The sequence below is a fragment of the Ambystoma mexicanum genome, chromosome 1q, assembly GCF_040938575.1.
Source record: "Ambystoma mexicanum isolate Mex_15411 chromosome 1q, UKY_AmexF1_1, whole genome shotgun sequence".
In the NCBI taxonomy this organism is placed as follows: domain Eukaryota; kingdom Metazoa; phylum Chordata; class Amphibia; order Caudata; family Ambystomatidae; genus Ambystoma; species Ambystoma mexicanum.
This window is the reverse complement of record NC_090922.1, coordinates 1,529,061,264-1,529,074,584: the sequence shown is the minus strand read 5'-3', so window position 1 is coordinate 1,529,074,584 and position 13,321 is coordinate 1,529,061,264. Positions and strand designations below refer to the sequence as shown.

The 13,321-nt window shown below is 54.5% G+C and overlaps 1 protein-coding gene across 2 annotated transcripts in view; it reads left to right on the top strand.

Annotated features, from left to right (window-relative positions):
* The first annotated feature begins 226 nt into the window (after positions 1-226).
* TMEM125 (transmembrane protein 125) overlaps positions 227-13,321 on the top strand; it is a 162,081-nt gene continuing 148,986 nt past the window's right edge. The window contains exon 1 of one of the 2 annotated variants that reach the window (XR_011294671.1): positions 227-427. The gene's annotated coding sequence lies outside the window, so the exon portion shown is untranslated. The remainder of the gene's footprint in view (positions 428-13,321) is intronic. The other variant, XM_069642447.1, reaches the window with a different exon arrangement.

Here is a 13,321-nt window from a genome sequence, read left to right as displayed (position 1 = left end):
TAAATGCATAATGAATAAAAAAAATGTAAGAGAGCAGGTTCGGTGGCATTCTCCAGCGAGGCGCGTGGGACCTGGCTGTCCCCTCCCGCACCTAGGGCATGGGGTATCGCAGGGGCACCCCAGCACCTGCGTACAGGGAGAGCAGCTGCTGGGGTCAGAGGTTGACGGCAGCCAATGGGAATCAGCCCAGGGCCCTGCCAGGTGAGCAGGGGCGGGAGGAAGAGGAGGAAGGAGGAAGCGAGTGTGGAATGCGCACCTGCGGCTCCCCGGGCCAGAATAAACACGGAAACAGAGACGCACGGGCTGAGCCAGCAGGAGGGAGCGCCGAGAGACAGCCGGGGCGGTCAGCAGCACCTGGGGAGGGCCGAGAGCGGGAGGGTGCTGCGAGTGGACAGAGCATCTCCCAGGGGGCATCCTTCACACACAGGTAAGACACTGAGGACTGTGAATCTGACATCAGGGGGAGGGGAGGGTGTGTGGCAGCAGCGAGTGACAGGCAGCAGGTGCTGGTGAGGGTGTGAGTGACAGCAGAGGCAGGTGAGAGTGAATGACAGGCAGCAGCTGCTGGTGACGGTGTGAGTGACAGCAGAGGCAGGTGAGAGTGACAGGCAGCAGGTGCTGGTGAGGGTGTGAGTGACAGCAGAGGCAGGTGAGAGTGACAGGCAGCAGATGCTGGTGTTGGTGTGAGTGACAGCAGAGGCAGGTGAGAGTGACAGGCAGCAGGTGCTGGTGAAGGTGTGAGTGACAGCAGGGGCAGGTGAGAGTGACAGGCAGCAGATGCTGGTGTTGGTGTGAGTGACAGCAGAGGCAGGTGAGAGTGACAGGCCGCAGATGCTGGTGAAGGTGTGAGTGACAGCAGGGGCAGGTGAGAGTGACAGGCAGCAGATGCTGGTGAGGGTGTGGGTGACAGCAGATGCAGGTGAGAATGACAGGCAACAAATACTGATGAGGGAGTGAGTGACATCAAAGGCAGTGGAGAGTGACATGCAGAAGATGCTGGTGAAGGTGTGAGTGACAGCAGAGGCAGCTGAGGGTGTGAGTGACAGCAGGTAGGTGAGAGGGACAGGCAGCAGATACAAGTGAGGGTGTGAGTGACAGCAGATGCTGGTCAGGGTGTGAGTGACAGGAGAGGCAGGTGAGAGTGACAGGCAGCAGACACTGGTCAGGGTGTGAGTGACAGGAGAGGCAGGTGAGAGTGACAGGCAGCAGACACTGGTCAGGGTGTGAGTGACAGGAGAGGCAGGTGAGAGTGACAGGCAGCAGACACTGGTCAGGGTGTGAGTGACAGGAGAGGCAGGTGAGAGTGACATGCAACAGACACTGGTCAGGGTGTGAGTGACAGCAGAAGCAGGTGAGAGTGACAGGCAGCAGATGCTGGAGGTGTGAGTGACAGCAGAGGCAGGTGAGAGGTACAGGCAGCAGACACTGGTCAGGGTGTGAGTGACAGCAGAGGCAGGGGAGAGTGACATGCAGCGGACGATGGTCAGGGTGTGAGTGACAGCAGAGGCAGGGGAGAGTGACATGCAGCGGACGATGGTCAGGGTGTGAGTGACAGCAAGGGCTTGTGAAAGCGAGTGGCAAGCAGTGAATACAGGTGAGGGTGCCACTTTCTAAAGATACTACTGTTGATGATACAGACGTCACAGATGGCGAGAGTGAGGGGCAGAGGCAGAGAGGCGACGAAGTGCAGTGCCCACCAGTGCCAACCTATGACAGCGCTGCCAGGGACTCCCTCCTGTCCCCAGTGCCATCCCTCACAGGCCAGCAGTATCAGCTTTACTCGGGCACTCACCCTACCCATCAAGATGACAATACATACTGACCACACTGACAACCCCTCGACCCTGATACTGCTTCCAGCTGTTGACATGGGCCGCAGTGTCCGCTCCTGGCTCTGCCCACCATGCCAGTCAGTTGTGAAGTGACCTTCTAGGCCCGCATCCAAACAGGCAGTGTGAGGAGGTCAGATTCGGGGGAGCATCCGTGGGCATCAAGTTATTGAGCACTTCCGTTTGAAAGGGTGGCACACATTGCAGGGTGCCAGGCTCTGGAGGGTGTCTGGACGGACCTGGACCCCCGCTGGTTTTACAACACCCATTCTCATCACCGTAGGTGTTCTCCTACCAAACCAATATACCTAACCAGGCGGTCTGTAACTGACGATAACCGACCCCACGCTCTTTTTCCCTACTTGGAATGCTTCGATAATACATGAAGCGGCTTGGGGGCACTGAGGGGGTGGGGGCGGCGAGGGGGTTGAGTGGTGTGATAGGAAAACCCGGGCCCCGTACAAAAGGTTGGGACCCTCTGCTGCACCCAGGTGCTCTTTGGACCTCCCAGAATTCGGAAGCGCCAAGCGAAAGTGGGGGCAGGAACCAGCCTCCACTGGCAAGCGGGCGACACTGGGAGGAGTAACACATGTGGGGAAGCGCGGGTAAAGCTGGAGACTACCTAGGAGTCCTGTGTAAATAAGGGCGGCGAGGTTGGGCCAGGGGGGCACTGTTGATATGCGCGGGATCGCTTTTATTCCAGTCCCTGTTCTATGTTTCTGTCACACTTGGAGTGTTATTGCTGATTAAACTTTGCCCTTTCACCTGGGGGCCCTCTCCCAGGAATGCGATTAGCCCCCATCATAAAAGTATAAATAACTCGCACGTGACGCCAGCGCCCAGCTGACTCACAGTCGCCCCGAGGAGAAGGCCCAGCTGGGCACATTTGAACCCTCGCACCTTCTCCTCAGCAACTGGATTTTCAAGCAAGCGCTGGCAAAGCCAATAGGTCGGCAGCCCTTCAGTGAAAGCTTTGCGTGTTGGCGATGGAGCTGTCCTGTGAGGGGTTAATGACTTGTGTGTAGGGAGGGCCGTGGCAGCAGGTAGCAGTGCACGGTAAACATCAACATCACGTGACATAACATAACCTGACTCAAGTCTCCCCAAAGGACTACACCCCGAGTATCTGAACCCCACTTCTGAGCGGGTGTAATGCGCACCTGAATTACATCTCAGAGTTGCAGTTTGACTGACACTAGCCGAAACGTACCCGCCTTTGATATCTGGGGTGCAAAGAAGTTGGAACCTCTGTTGGTCCCTACGTGAACCCCTAATCCTGCCCCAAGTGAAATGGATTAAAATGACCACACACAGGAAGTAGGACCAGGGGCCCTGAAGCAAAGAGAGGTAAGAACAAAGCGACCCCCAGACTAGAGGCACAACATGTTACCCAACAAAGGACACATTCCTTCTCCTAGACAACCCCACCAGGCAGGCCCAAGTCCAGTGCGGGTTGGCTGACAGGAACCTCAATGGGGTCACGCTTCTTCTCCTAGGGAACCCCACCAAGCAGGCCCAAGTCCAGTGCGGGCTGGCCGACAGGAACCTCAATGGAGTCACGCCTCTTCTCCTAGGGAACCCCACCAGGCAGGCCCAAGTCCAGTGCGGGTTGGCTGACAGGAACCTCAATGGGGTCACGCCTCTTCTCCTAGGGAACCCCACCAGGCAGGCCCAGGTCCAGTGCGGGTTGGCTGACAGGAACCTCAATGGGGTCACGCCTCTTCTCCTAGGGAACCCCACCAGGCAGGCCCAAGTCCAGTGCGGGTTGGCTGACAGGAACCTCAATGGGGTCACGCCTCTTCTCCTAGGGAACCCCACCAGGCAGGCCCAAGTCCAGTGCGGGTTGGCTGACAGGAACCTCAATGGGGTCACGCCTCTTCTCCTAGGGAACCCCACCAAGCAGGCCCAAGTCCAGTGCAGGCTGGCCGACAGGAACCTCAATGGAGTCTCGCCTCTTCTCCTAGGGAACCCCACCAGGCAGGCCCAAGTCCAGTGCAGGCTGGCCGACAGGAACCTCAATGGAGTCATGCCTCATCTCCTAGGGAACCCCACCAGGCAGGCCCAAGTCCAGTGCAGGTTGGCCGACAGGAACCTCAATGGGGTCACGCCTCTTCTCCTAGGGAACCCCACCAGGCAGGCCCAAGTCCAGTGCAGTTTGGCCGACAGGAACCTCAATGGGGTCACGTCTCTTCTCTTAGGGAACCCCACCAAGCAGGCCCAAGTCCAGTACGGGTTGCCCCACAGGAACCTCAATGGGGTCACGCCACTGCTCCTAGGGAACCCCACCAGGCAGGCCCAAGTCCAGTGCGGGTTGGCTGACAGGAACCTCAATGGGGTCACGCCTCTTCTCCTAGGGAACCCCACCAGGCAGGCCCAAGTCCAGTGCGGGTTGGCTGACAGGAACCTCAATGGGGTCACGCCTCTTCTCCTAGGGAACCCCACCAGGCAAGTCCAGTACGGGTTGCCCTACAGGAACCTCAATGGGGTCACGCCACTGCTCCTAGGGAACCCCACCAGGCAGGCCCAAGTCCAGTGCGGGTTGGCTGACAGGAACCTCAATGGGGTCACGCCTCTTCTCCTAGGGAACCCCACCAGGCAGGCCCAGGTCCAGTGCGGGTTGGCTGACAGGAACCTCAATGGGGTCACGCCTCTTCTCCTAGGGAACCCCACCAGGCAGGCCCAGGTCCAGTGCAGGTTGGCTGACAGGAACCTCAATGGGGGCACGCCTCTTCTCCTAGGGAACCCCACCAGGCAGGCCCAGGTCCAGTGCAGGTTGGCTGACAGGAACCTCAATGGGGTCACGCCTCAAGCAGGCCCAAGTCCAGTGCAGGTTGCCCCACAGGAACCTCAATGGGGTCACGCCACTGCTCCTAGGGAACCCCACCAGGCAGGCCCAAGTCCAGTGCGGGTTGGCTGACAGGAACCTCAATGGGGTCACGCCTCTTCTCCTAGGCAACCCCACCAGGCAGGCCCAAGTCCAGTGCAGGTTGGCTGACAGGAACCTCAATGGGGTCACGTCTCTTCTCTTAGGGAACCCCACCAAGCAGGCCCAAGTCCAGTACAGGTTGCCCCACAGGAACCTCAATGGGGTCACGCCACTGCTCCTAGGGAACCCTACCAGGCAGGCCCAGGTCCAGTGCGGGTTGGCTGACAGGAACCTCAATGGGGTCACGCCTCTTCTCCTAGGGAACCCCACCAGGCAGGCCCAAGTCCAGTGCGGGTTGGCTGACAGGAACCTCAATGGGGTCACGCCTCTTCTCGTAGGGAACCCCACCAGGCAGGCCCAAGTCCAGTGCGGGTTGGCTGACAGGAACCTCAATGGGGTCACGCCTCCTCTCCTAGGGAACCCCACCAAGCAGGCCCAAGTCCAGTACGGGTTGCCCCACAGGAACCTCAATGGGGTCTCGCCTCTTCTCCTAGGGAACCCCACCAGGCAGGCCCAAGTCCAGTGCAGGCTGGCCGACAGGAACCTCAATGGAGTCATGCCTCATCTCCTAGGGAACCCCACCAGGCAGGCCCAAGTCCAGTGCAGGTTGGCCGACAGGAACCTCAATGGGGTCACGCCTCTTCTCCTAGGGAACCCCACCAGGCAGGCCCAAGTCCAGTGCAGTTTGGCCGACAGGAACCTCAATGGGGTCACGTCTCTTCTCTTAGGGAACCCCACCAAGCAGGCCCAAGTCCAGTACGGGTTGCCCCACAGGAACCTCAATGGGGTCACGCCACTGCTCCTAGGGAACCCCACCAGGCAGGCCCAAGTCCAGTGCGGGTTGGCTGACAGGAACCTCAATGGGGTCACGCCTCTTCTCCTAGGGAACCCCACCAGGCAGGCCCAAGTCCAGTGCGGGTTGGCTGACAGGAACCTCAATGGGGTCACGCCTCTTCTCCTAGGGAACCCCACCAGGCAAGTCCAGTACGGGTTGCCCTACAGGAACCTCAATGGGGTCACGCCACTGCTCCTAGGGAACCCCACCAGGCAGGCCCAAGTCCAGTGCGGGTTGGCTGACAGGAACCTCAATGGGGTCACGCCTCTTCTCCTAGGGAACCCCACCAGGCAGGCCCAGGTCCAGTGCGGGTTGGCTGACAGGAACCTCAATGGGGTCACGCCTCTTCTCCTAGGGAACCCCACCAGGCAGGCCCAGGTCCAGTGCAGGTTGGCTGACAGGAACCTCAATGGGGGCACGCCTCTTCTCCTAGGGAACCCCACCAGGCAGGCCCAGGTCCAGTGCAGGTTGGCTGACAGGAACCTCAATGGGGTCACGCCTCAAGCAGGCCCAAGTCCAGTGCAGGTTGCCCCACAGGAACCTCAATGGGGTCACGCCACTGCTCCTAGGGAACCCCACCAGGCAGGCCCAAGTCCAGTGCGGGTTGGCTGACAGGAACCTCAATGGGGTCACGCCTCTTCTCCTAGGCAACCCCACCAGGCAGGCCCAAGTCCAGTGCAGGTTGGCTGACAGGAACCTCAATGGGGTCACGTCTCTTCTCTTAGGGAACCCCACCAAGCAGGCCCAAGTCCAGTACAGGTTGCCCCACAGGAACCTCAATGGGGTCACGCCACTGCTCCTAGGGAACCCTACCAGGCAGGCCCAAGTCCAGTGCGGGTTGGCTGACAGGAACCTCAATGGGGTCACGCCTCTTCTCCTAGGGAACCCCACCAGGCAGGCCCAAGTCCAGTGCGGGTTGGCTGACAGGAACCTCAATGGGGTCACGCCTCTTCTCGTAGGGAACCCCACCAGGCATGCCCAAGTCCAGTGCGAGTTGGCTGACAGGAACCTCAATGGGGTCACGCCTCCTCTCCTAGGGAACCCCACCAAGCAGGCCCAAGTCCAGTACGGGTTGCCCCACAGGAACCTCAATGGGGTCACGCCACTGCTCCTAGGGAACCCCACCAGGCAGGCCCAGGTCCAGTGCGGGTTGGCTGACAGGAACCTCAATGGGGTCACGCCTCTTCTCCTAGGGTCCCCCACCAGGCAGGCCCAGGTCCAGTGCAGGTTGGCTGACAGGAACCTCAATGGGGTCACGCCTCTTCTCCTAGGGAACCCCACCAGGCAGGCCCAGGTCCAGTGCAGGTTGGCTGACAGGAACCTCAATGGGGTCACGCCTCTTCTCCTAGGGAACCCCACCAGGCAGGCCCAAGTCCAGTGCAGGCTGGTCGACAGGAACCTCAATGGGGTCACGCCTCTTCTCCTAGGGAACCCCACCAGGCAGGCCCAAGTCCAGTGCAGGCTGGCCGACAGGAACCTCAATGGGGTGACGCCTCTTCTCCTAGGGAACCCCACCAGGCAGGCCCACAGGAACCTCAATGGGGTCACGCCACTGCTCCTAGGGAACCCCACCAGGCAGGCCAAGTCCAGTGCGGGTTGGCTGACAGGGACCTCAATGGGGCCAGGCCTCAAATCTCACTAAATCTCTTGGCTTTTCCCTCAAATGTGACCGCTCATCAAAACACGCATTACCTAAAAGACCCACGCAGCGTGGTGCCAGCCTGCGCTCCTCCACAAAGTCAAGCCTTTCATCTATGGCCTGAGTTCCAGAGCAGGGAGGATAGTGGCAAAGCTTTACCTGCAGGCATCCCAGATGCCACCTGGGCCCCACTGTAAGCCACCCACCATGATTCAGCGTGCATCCTCACAGGAATAAGAACATTCAACACCATGACCCCATCCTCAACGAGCGGCCTCAACACTGGCTCCTTCTTCAAGCAAAACAGAGGATCACCTCTGGCTGGAAGATGTCTAATGAATCTTAACCTCTGGCATTGCTCGGGGCAACCCTCCAGACCACCGTTCTTCACCTGCCAAGCCATTACTGAAGGGGAAAGACCATGTGCAAATCAGGCTTGGTCCCACCCCAAAAGGGGCAGTCCAGCCCGAACTGCTAGGTCACATCCCTTCTGCACAAGACCACAAGCATCCCCAAACATGTTTCACCCTTGTTGGGCCTCATCAGTGAGGAGTAGCTTGGGTCTCTAGGCCCGGCAGGTATGGGACCCACGTCTGGGCATACCCGTCCCACTCGAGGTGACAAAGCAAAATCAAAGAGGTGATGGCTGGAAGGTTTAGAATTAATCTTAACCACTGGCATTGCTCTGGGCAACCCCCCAGACCATTGTTCTTCACCTGCCAAGCCATTACTGAAGGGGAAAGACCATGTGCAAATCAGGCTTGGTCCCACCCCAAAAGGGGCAGTCCAGTCCAAACTGCTAGGTCACATCCCTTCTGCACGAGACCACAAACATCCCCAGACATGTTTTGGCCTTGTTGGGCCTCATCAGTGAGGAGTAGCTTGGGTCTCTAGACCCAGCAGGCACGGGACCCACGTCTGGGTATACCTGTCCCACTCGGGGTGACAAAGAAAAAACAAAGAGGTGATGGTTCGAAGGTTTAGAATGAATCTTAACCACTGGCATTGCTCTGGGCAACCCTCCAGACCACCGCTCTTCACCTGCCAAGCCATTACTGAAGGGGAAAGACCATGTGCAAATCAGGCTTGGTCCCACCCCAAAAGGGGCAGTCCAGCCCGAACTGCTAGGTCACATCCCTTCTGCACGAGACCACAAGCATCCCCAAACATGTTTCACCCTTGTTGGGCCTCATCAGTGAGGAGTAGCTTGGGTCTCTAGGCCCGGCAGGTATGGGACCCACGTCTGGGCATACCCGTCCCACTCGGGATGACAAAGCAAAATCAAAGAGGTGATGGCTGGAAGGTTTAGAATTATTCCTAACCACTGGCATTGCTCTGGGCAACCCCCCAGACCATTGTTCTTCACTTGCCAAGCCATTACTGAAGGGGAAAGACCATGTGCAAATCAGGCTTGGTCCCACCCCAAAAGGGGCAGTCCAGTCCAAACTGCTAGGTCACATCCCTTCTGCACGAGACCACAAGCATCCCCAGACATGTTTCGGCCTTGTTGGGCCTCATCAGTGAGGAGTAGCTTGGGTCTCTAGGCCCAGCAGGCACGGGACCCACGTCTGGGTATACCCGTCCCACTCGGGGTGACAAAGAAAAAACAAAGAGGTGATGGCTCGAAGGTTTAGAATGAATCTTAACCCCTGGCATTGCTCTGGGCAACCCTCCAGACCACTGCTCTTTGCCTGACAAGCCATTACAGAAGGGGAAAGACCATATGCAAATCAGTCTTGGTCCCACCCCAAAAGGGGCAGTCCAGACCGAACTTCTAGGTCCCCTTTGCACAGGACTCTTCTTCCCCGCTAGGTTCATGCTTTATAAATATCCTACAAGCGTACGTACACCCAGGTATGAATAATTACAGCTCGATAGGACACAGATCCCCAGGAAGGAGACACTGGCAGCTCAAAGGTTAGTCACACACAGAGAGTCTGGGGTACCAGACCTGCAAAGGAGGGGAAGGAGCCTCCCAGGTACCAGACTTGTTAAATGGGGATTTAAGAGTTCTCCTTGGTGCCAGAACTTGGAAAAAGGGGCATGGGGTGGTCTTCCCGGGTTCTAGACCAGGAAAAGCTGCCAAATTCTCCCACAAGCTGGTCCCCTACAGGTGCACTTGTTTCATCCAAGATTAGCCCTGGTCACCCCCGTTTCGTGGCCCGGGCGGAGCAGGTGACCGCCCGGGGCGTAGAGCTGAATAGCTCAGGAGGTGGGCGCAGTGAGGGGCTTCCAAGCTTGCCGGACAACAGATTAAGCAGCCTGCTGTGCGGGTGAGTGCTCGTCTCAGATGTGTGGTGGGGTGCGATGTGTTCGGAATATGCAAACAGAGGAATGCATATTCCAAACGCAGCGTGTGAGATGCTCTGGAGTCACACACCCCGTGCCCCTCATTCTTTGTGTTGACAGCCTTTCCAGTGGGGCAAATTATAAGTGATGGCTCATTTAACAAGCCATTGTTTTATACAGTATGTGCTTAACATTTCAGTGTTAAGAACTGAACATGGGACATTTTTATTCACCAGGCCAGCACAAGTATCAGTTAGCTGACCAAACCCATGCATTCATCAAAGAGAATTAGCGTGCCACACGGAAAAGTTTAAAACTATTTTCTTTATTTTCATGTCTCTTTATTTGACACACTAACACGTTTTCTTTTTTTGTATATTAGTTTTCAGTTACATATGGCGCATCACTGGGAAGATTAACTGTAATTTTCTTGCTTACGTATTCTAGTGGCTGCTTTGGGACATGGACTAAATGCATCCGCTCAGCATCAAAGGTATTTTCGTTTTCTAAACAAGCCAATCACTGCCTAGCACACACACCACCTGACACATTGATTAGGAAAGCAGAGTTCATTGTGTGTGACCATGCAAACAGTAGACCATGGCAAATCAATGCAGTGTGCAGCAATGATTTGTGTGCTGCCCAAGTCGCCACCCTGATGGTTAATGGTGTCTATGTGGTGCTCCCTTATGTAACAGACCATATACCTGTTGTTGTCTGATATGCCCAATGTCCATCCAAGAGCACACTGGGATGTTTTGTGTATGTGGCTCTGACGAGCATGCCATACTGTGCCCACACTTAAACACATAAAGCAATCAAAGAAGTTGCCTCAAATTACATCCACGAGGCCAAATGCAATTTCTTCACTGCCACACTATGATTTTCACTAGCTGCAGGCCAGCACTAATGAGAAATGCTATGCCAGCTCTGTTAGATAAAGCATGGGCCTGCTCCTTTTGCTGAAACAACCCTGGAAGCCTGTGTAATAGTGAGGAGGTAGTCGCTGAGGAACTGTGCGCCCTTTGCAATGCATTAGAAGCCGGTTTTGTTTAAAACGCTTCATCAGCTTATTACTGGTCAGGCTAAAGTTTGAAAGTGGTACAATCCTTCCTGTGTAACCTTTCTGTGCATTGTTTATTGGGTCTCTCTTGTGCGGTATCCTGTCCTGTCGGTTGATATTATTCCCTAAAGATATTTCTGTATTGGGGTTGGGCATGCCCACACATAGATCCAGCACTTCCTCTAAAATTCTTCAGAAACAAGAAGCAAAAGAGCCCTTGTACCCCATCTGAGTGACTGATGTTGCAGCCATTTTATACTCGCATCCAAAAACGTAAGCTGTCCAAATGAGCATGTATGGTTCATGAATACAACAATTTTAGGTTAGGGTGAGCATTGTGAACCGTGATGTGAGCACCAAGCCATGCATCTGTTATGAATTTAGAGATTCACACATACAATCCTTTTATCACAGACTTGTTTATCAAATGTAGTGATCTCTGATCACTGTTATAGTACTGAAAATGCTGTGATTTAATGAAAAGGATACAGGAATCCTCATTGGTGCTATGTGTCCCCTTCCCCACTCTCAGTGAGGCATTTTGAAAGAGTACAACAAGAGTGTACCAGACTGTCCATCTTGGAATGATAAACTTACATCAGAAAATAATTCATATGGTTAGTCTAGTATTGCCCCTTGCAAAATACAAGTGAGGTGGTACGAACAGAACACCTGCAACACAGGGCCAGTGGGCCCTCAGGCCCCGATAGGGTGTTCACGCCACAGTGTGCCAGTACGAGTACGGACAGTTTCAAACAGCATTCAGGCAAGGCCTTCCCTAAGAGCAGGTGACAGAAAAAACATTTACTTGGGCAGCAACAGCTGTCTTTTCACATTAGAATTATTATGTAAAGTACTTGAATTACAATGTTATGAAAGCAGCTTAATTTATATAGTAATTATTTATTCATATTGAGGAGGGGTTTTGTCGTACGACAGAAGTGTAGTTTGGGAGTGACGTGAGCCAATTGGGGTGGGAGGCAGATTCTGATGTTTCGCACTGGGCACCAAGTTGGCTAGGAAGTGCCCTGGCCCTGGTGGGTGGGATGTCCCCTTCACTTCACACTCACTCAAGTTTCCTGATGCACCCCTGTTATCTGTCCCCTAGTACCTGCCTCCAATCTGCTGTAGTGTGCCCAATCAAGTGAGCAGTGAGGGTCCACATTAGCCCACCATGCGAAGAAAACAATTCCTACAAAAACCCCCTCACTTGAGTGATAGTCCACAGCGCAGCAACACTCATCCATCATGTTTTTCATTAATTTATTTATTAAACCTTTCTATGAAGGGGCCTGGGTTCAAATCCCAACTTCACCACATCATGTGAAAGCTGTGATCTTGGACCAATGATCTTATCTCCCCTCTCTGTACTTGTGTCCTCCTATTAGGCACGGCATGAAAGAGTGTCCAGCATAAGAACTAAGTGCTATATGCAAATGAACACAGCCTATGCCATTTTGTCCTGCCCCATGGTGTTGGGGATGGTTCAGCTTGCAGTGTTGAGCAGAATGGAAATCATGTTGCCTGGGATTACTGATTGTGCCTAGCCAAGGTTTCCAATCCCTAACATGGCTGCTGATTATGTGAACCTGTTGCAGGCAATGGTGTATTTAGGCTTTCTGCTGACCTAGTCCCAACTGAGTGCATGCGCCCCCCGTTCCCCACTTTACTCTGCATCTGCCGGACTTTGCACTTTAAGCAGATTCCGCCCCTTCAACAAACTCTGTCCGCGTTGTCCAAACTATGCCCCTTCACCCCCATTCTGTCCCCCATTTTGCCACCATAACATTATGAGGGCGTTGTTAAGGCTGTGGGGATTAGAAAGCTATTTCTTCCTCTAAATTAATTCAAGCCTGCTATCTTCTATGTTATGTTAGTTGAAAGAGTATTTTCAGATCCCTGCTTCCCAATATTTTGGAGAAGGCTGTGTGTTCTACAGTTGAGTGCACTACAGGGACTTGTTTAGGCTAATTCTCTACTTTCGGCTAGATCGGAAAACAATCTTTTAGAGGAAGCGTTAAGAACATAAGCTGTCTGCCAACCGGACACAAGTGAGAGAGGTTTGGAAGGAGGAATGTTGGTTTCAATGCTAATATCTGTTTTCTCTCACAAATTGCTTGCTGTCACTCTATTTGAAGCACCTAGACTGGTCTGTAATATTAATACAACAAAACTAAGGGCCGATTCACAGAATTACTTGCACAGAAAATAGAGTACTTGCGTGCCAAACAGCGCTCAAATCCGCATTCATCGCTTCATGCAATTGAATGCGCAGGATTTTTTCTGGACTTGCGTGTAGTTCGCGCAGGCTCGAAAGTCTCTGTGAGCCGTTGAGTGCCTTGCGTGAGACACCACGCAGAGCGTGGGCCTGGCTTGTGCAGATTCCTGGGAAGAGGGCGGAACAACATAAAAGGGGAAGAACATGCAAAAAAGTGGGTGTTATGAAGGACGGTCTGCAGGCAGTCCCTTGCAGGCCCACAACTGTGCAGCATGAGATGTATTCATGGATTCAAATGGCCAACTTCTCGGCAGGAAAATGGCCACACTGTCACAGGTTTATTACACGGGACACTCCAGCCAGGTCTCCTTCCCTGAAAATGAATGAGGGGCACAATAAAAATGCTTTTTATTTTTAATAAACCACAGGTTCTTTTCTGTTTGAGTAGGCCTTCAACCCGTCTCGCACCCAACCTCCACAAACACCCTGTGTCACAATGGACCAGGAATCAGGCCGGTGTGT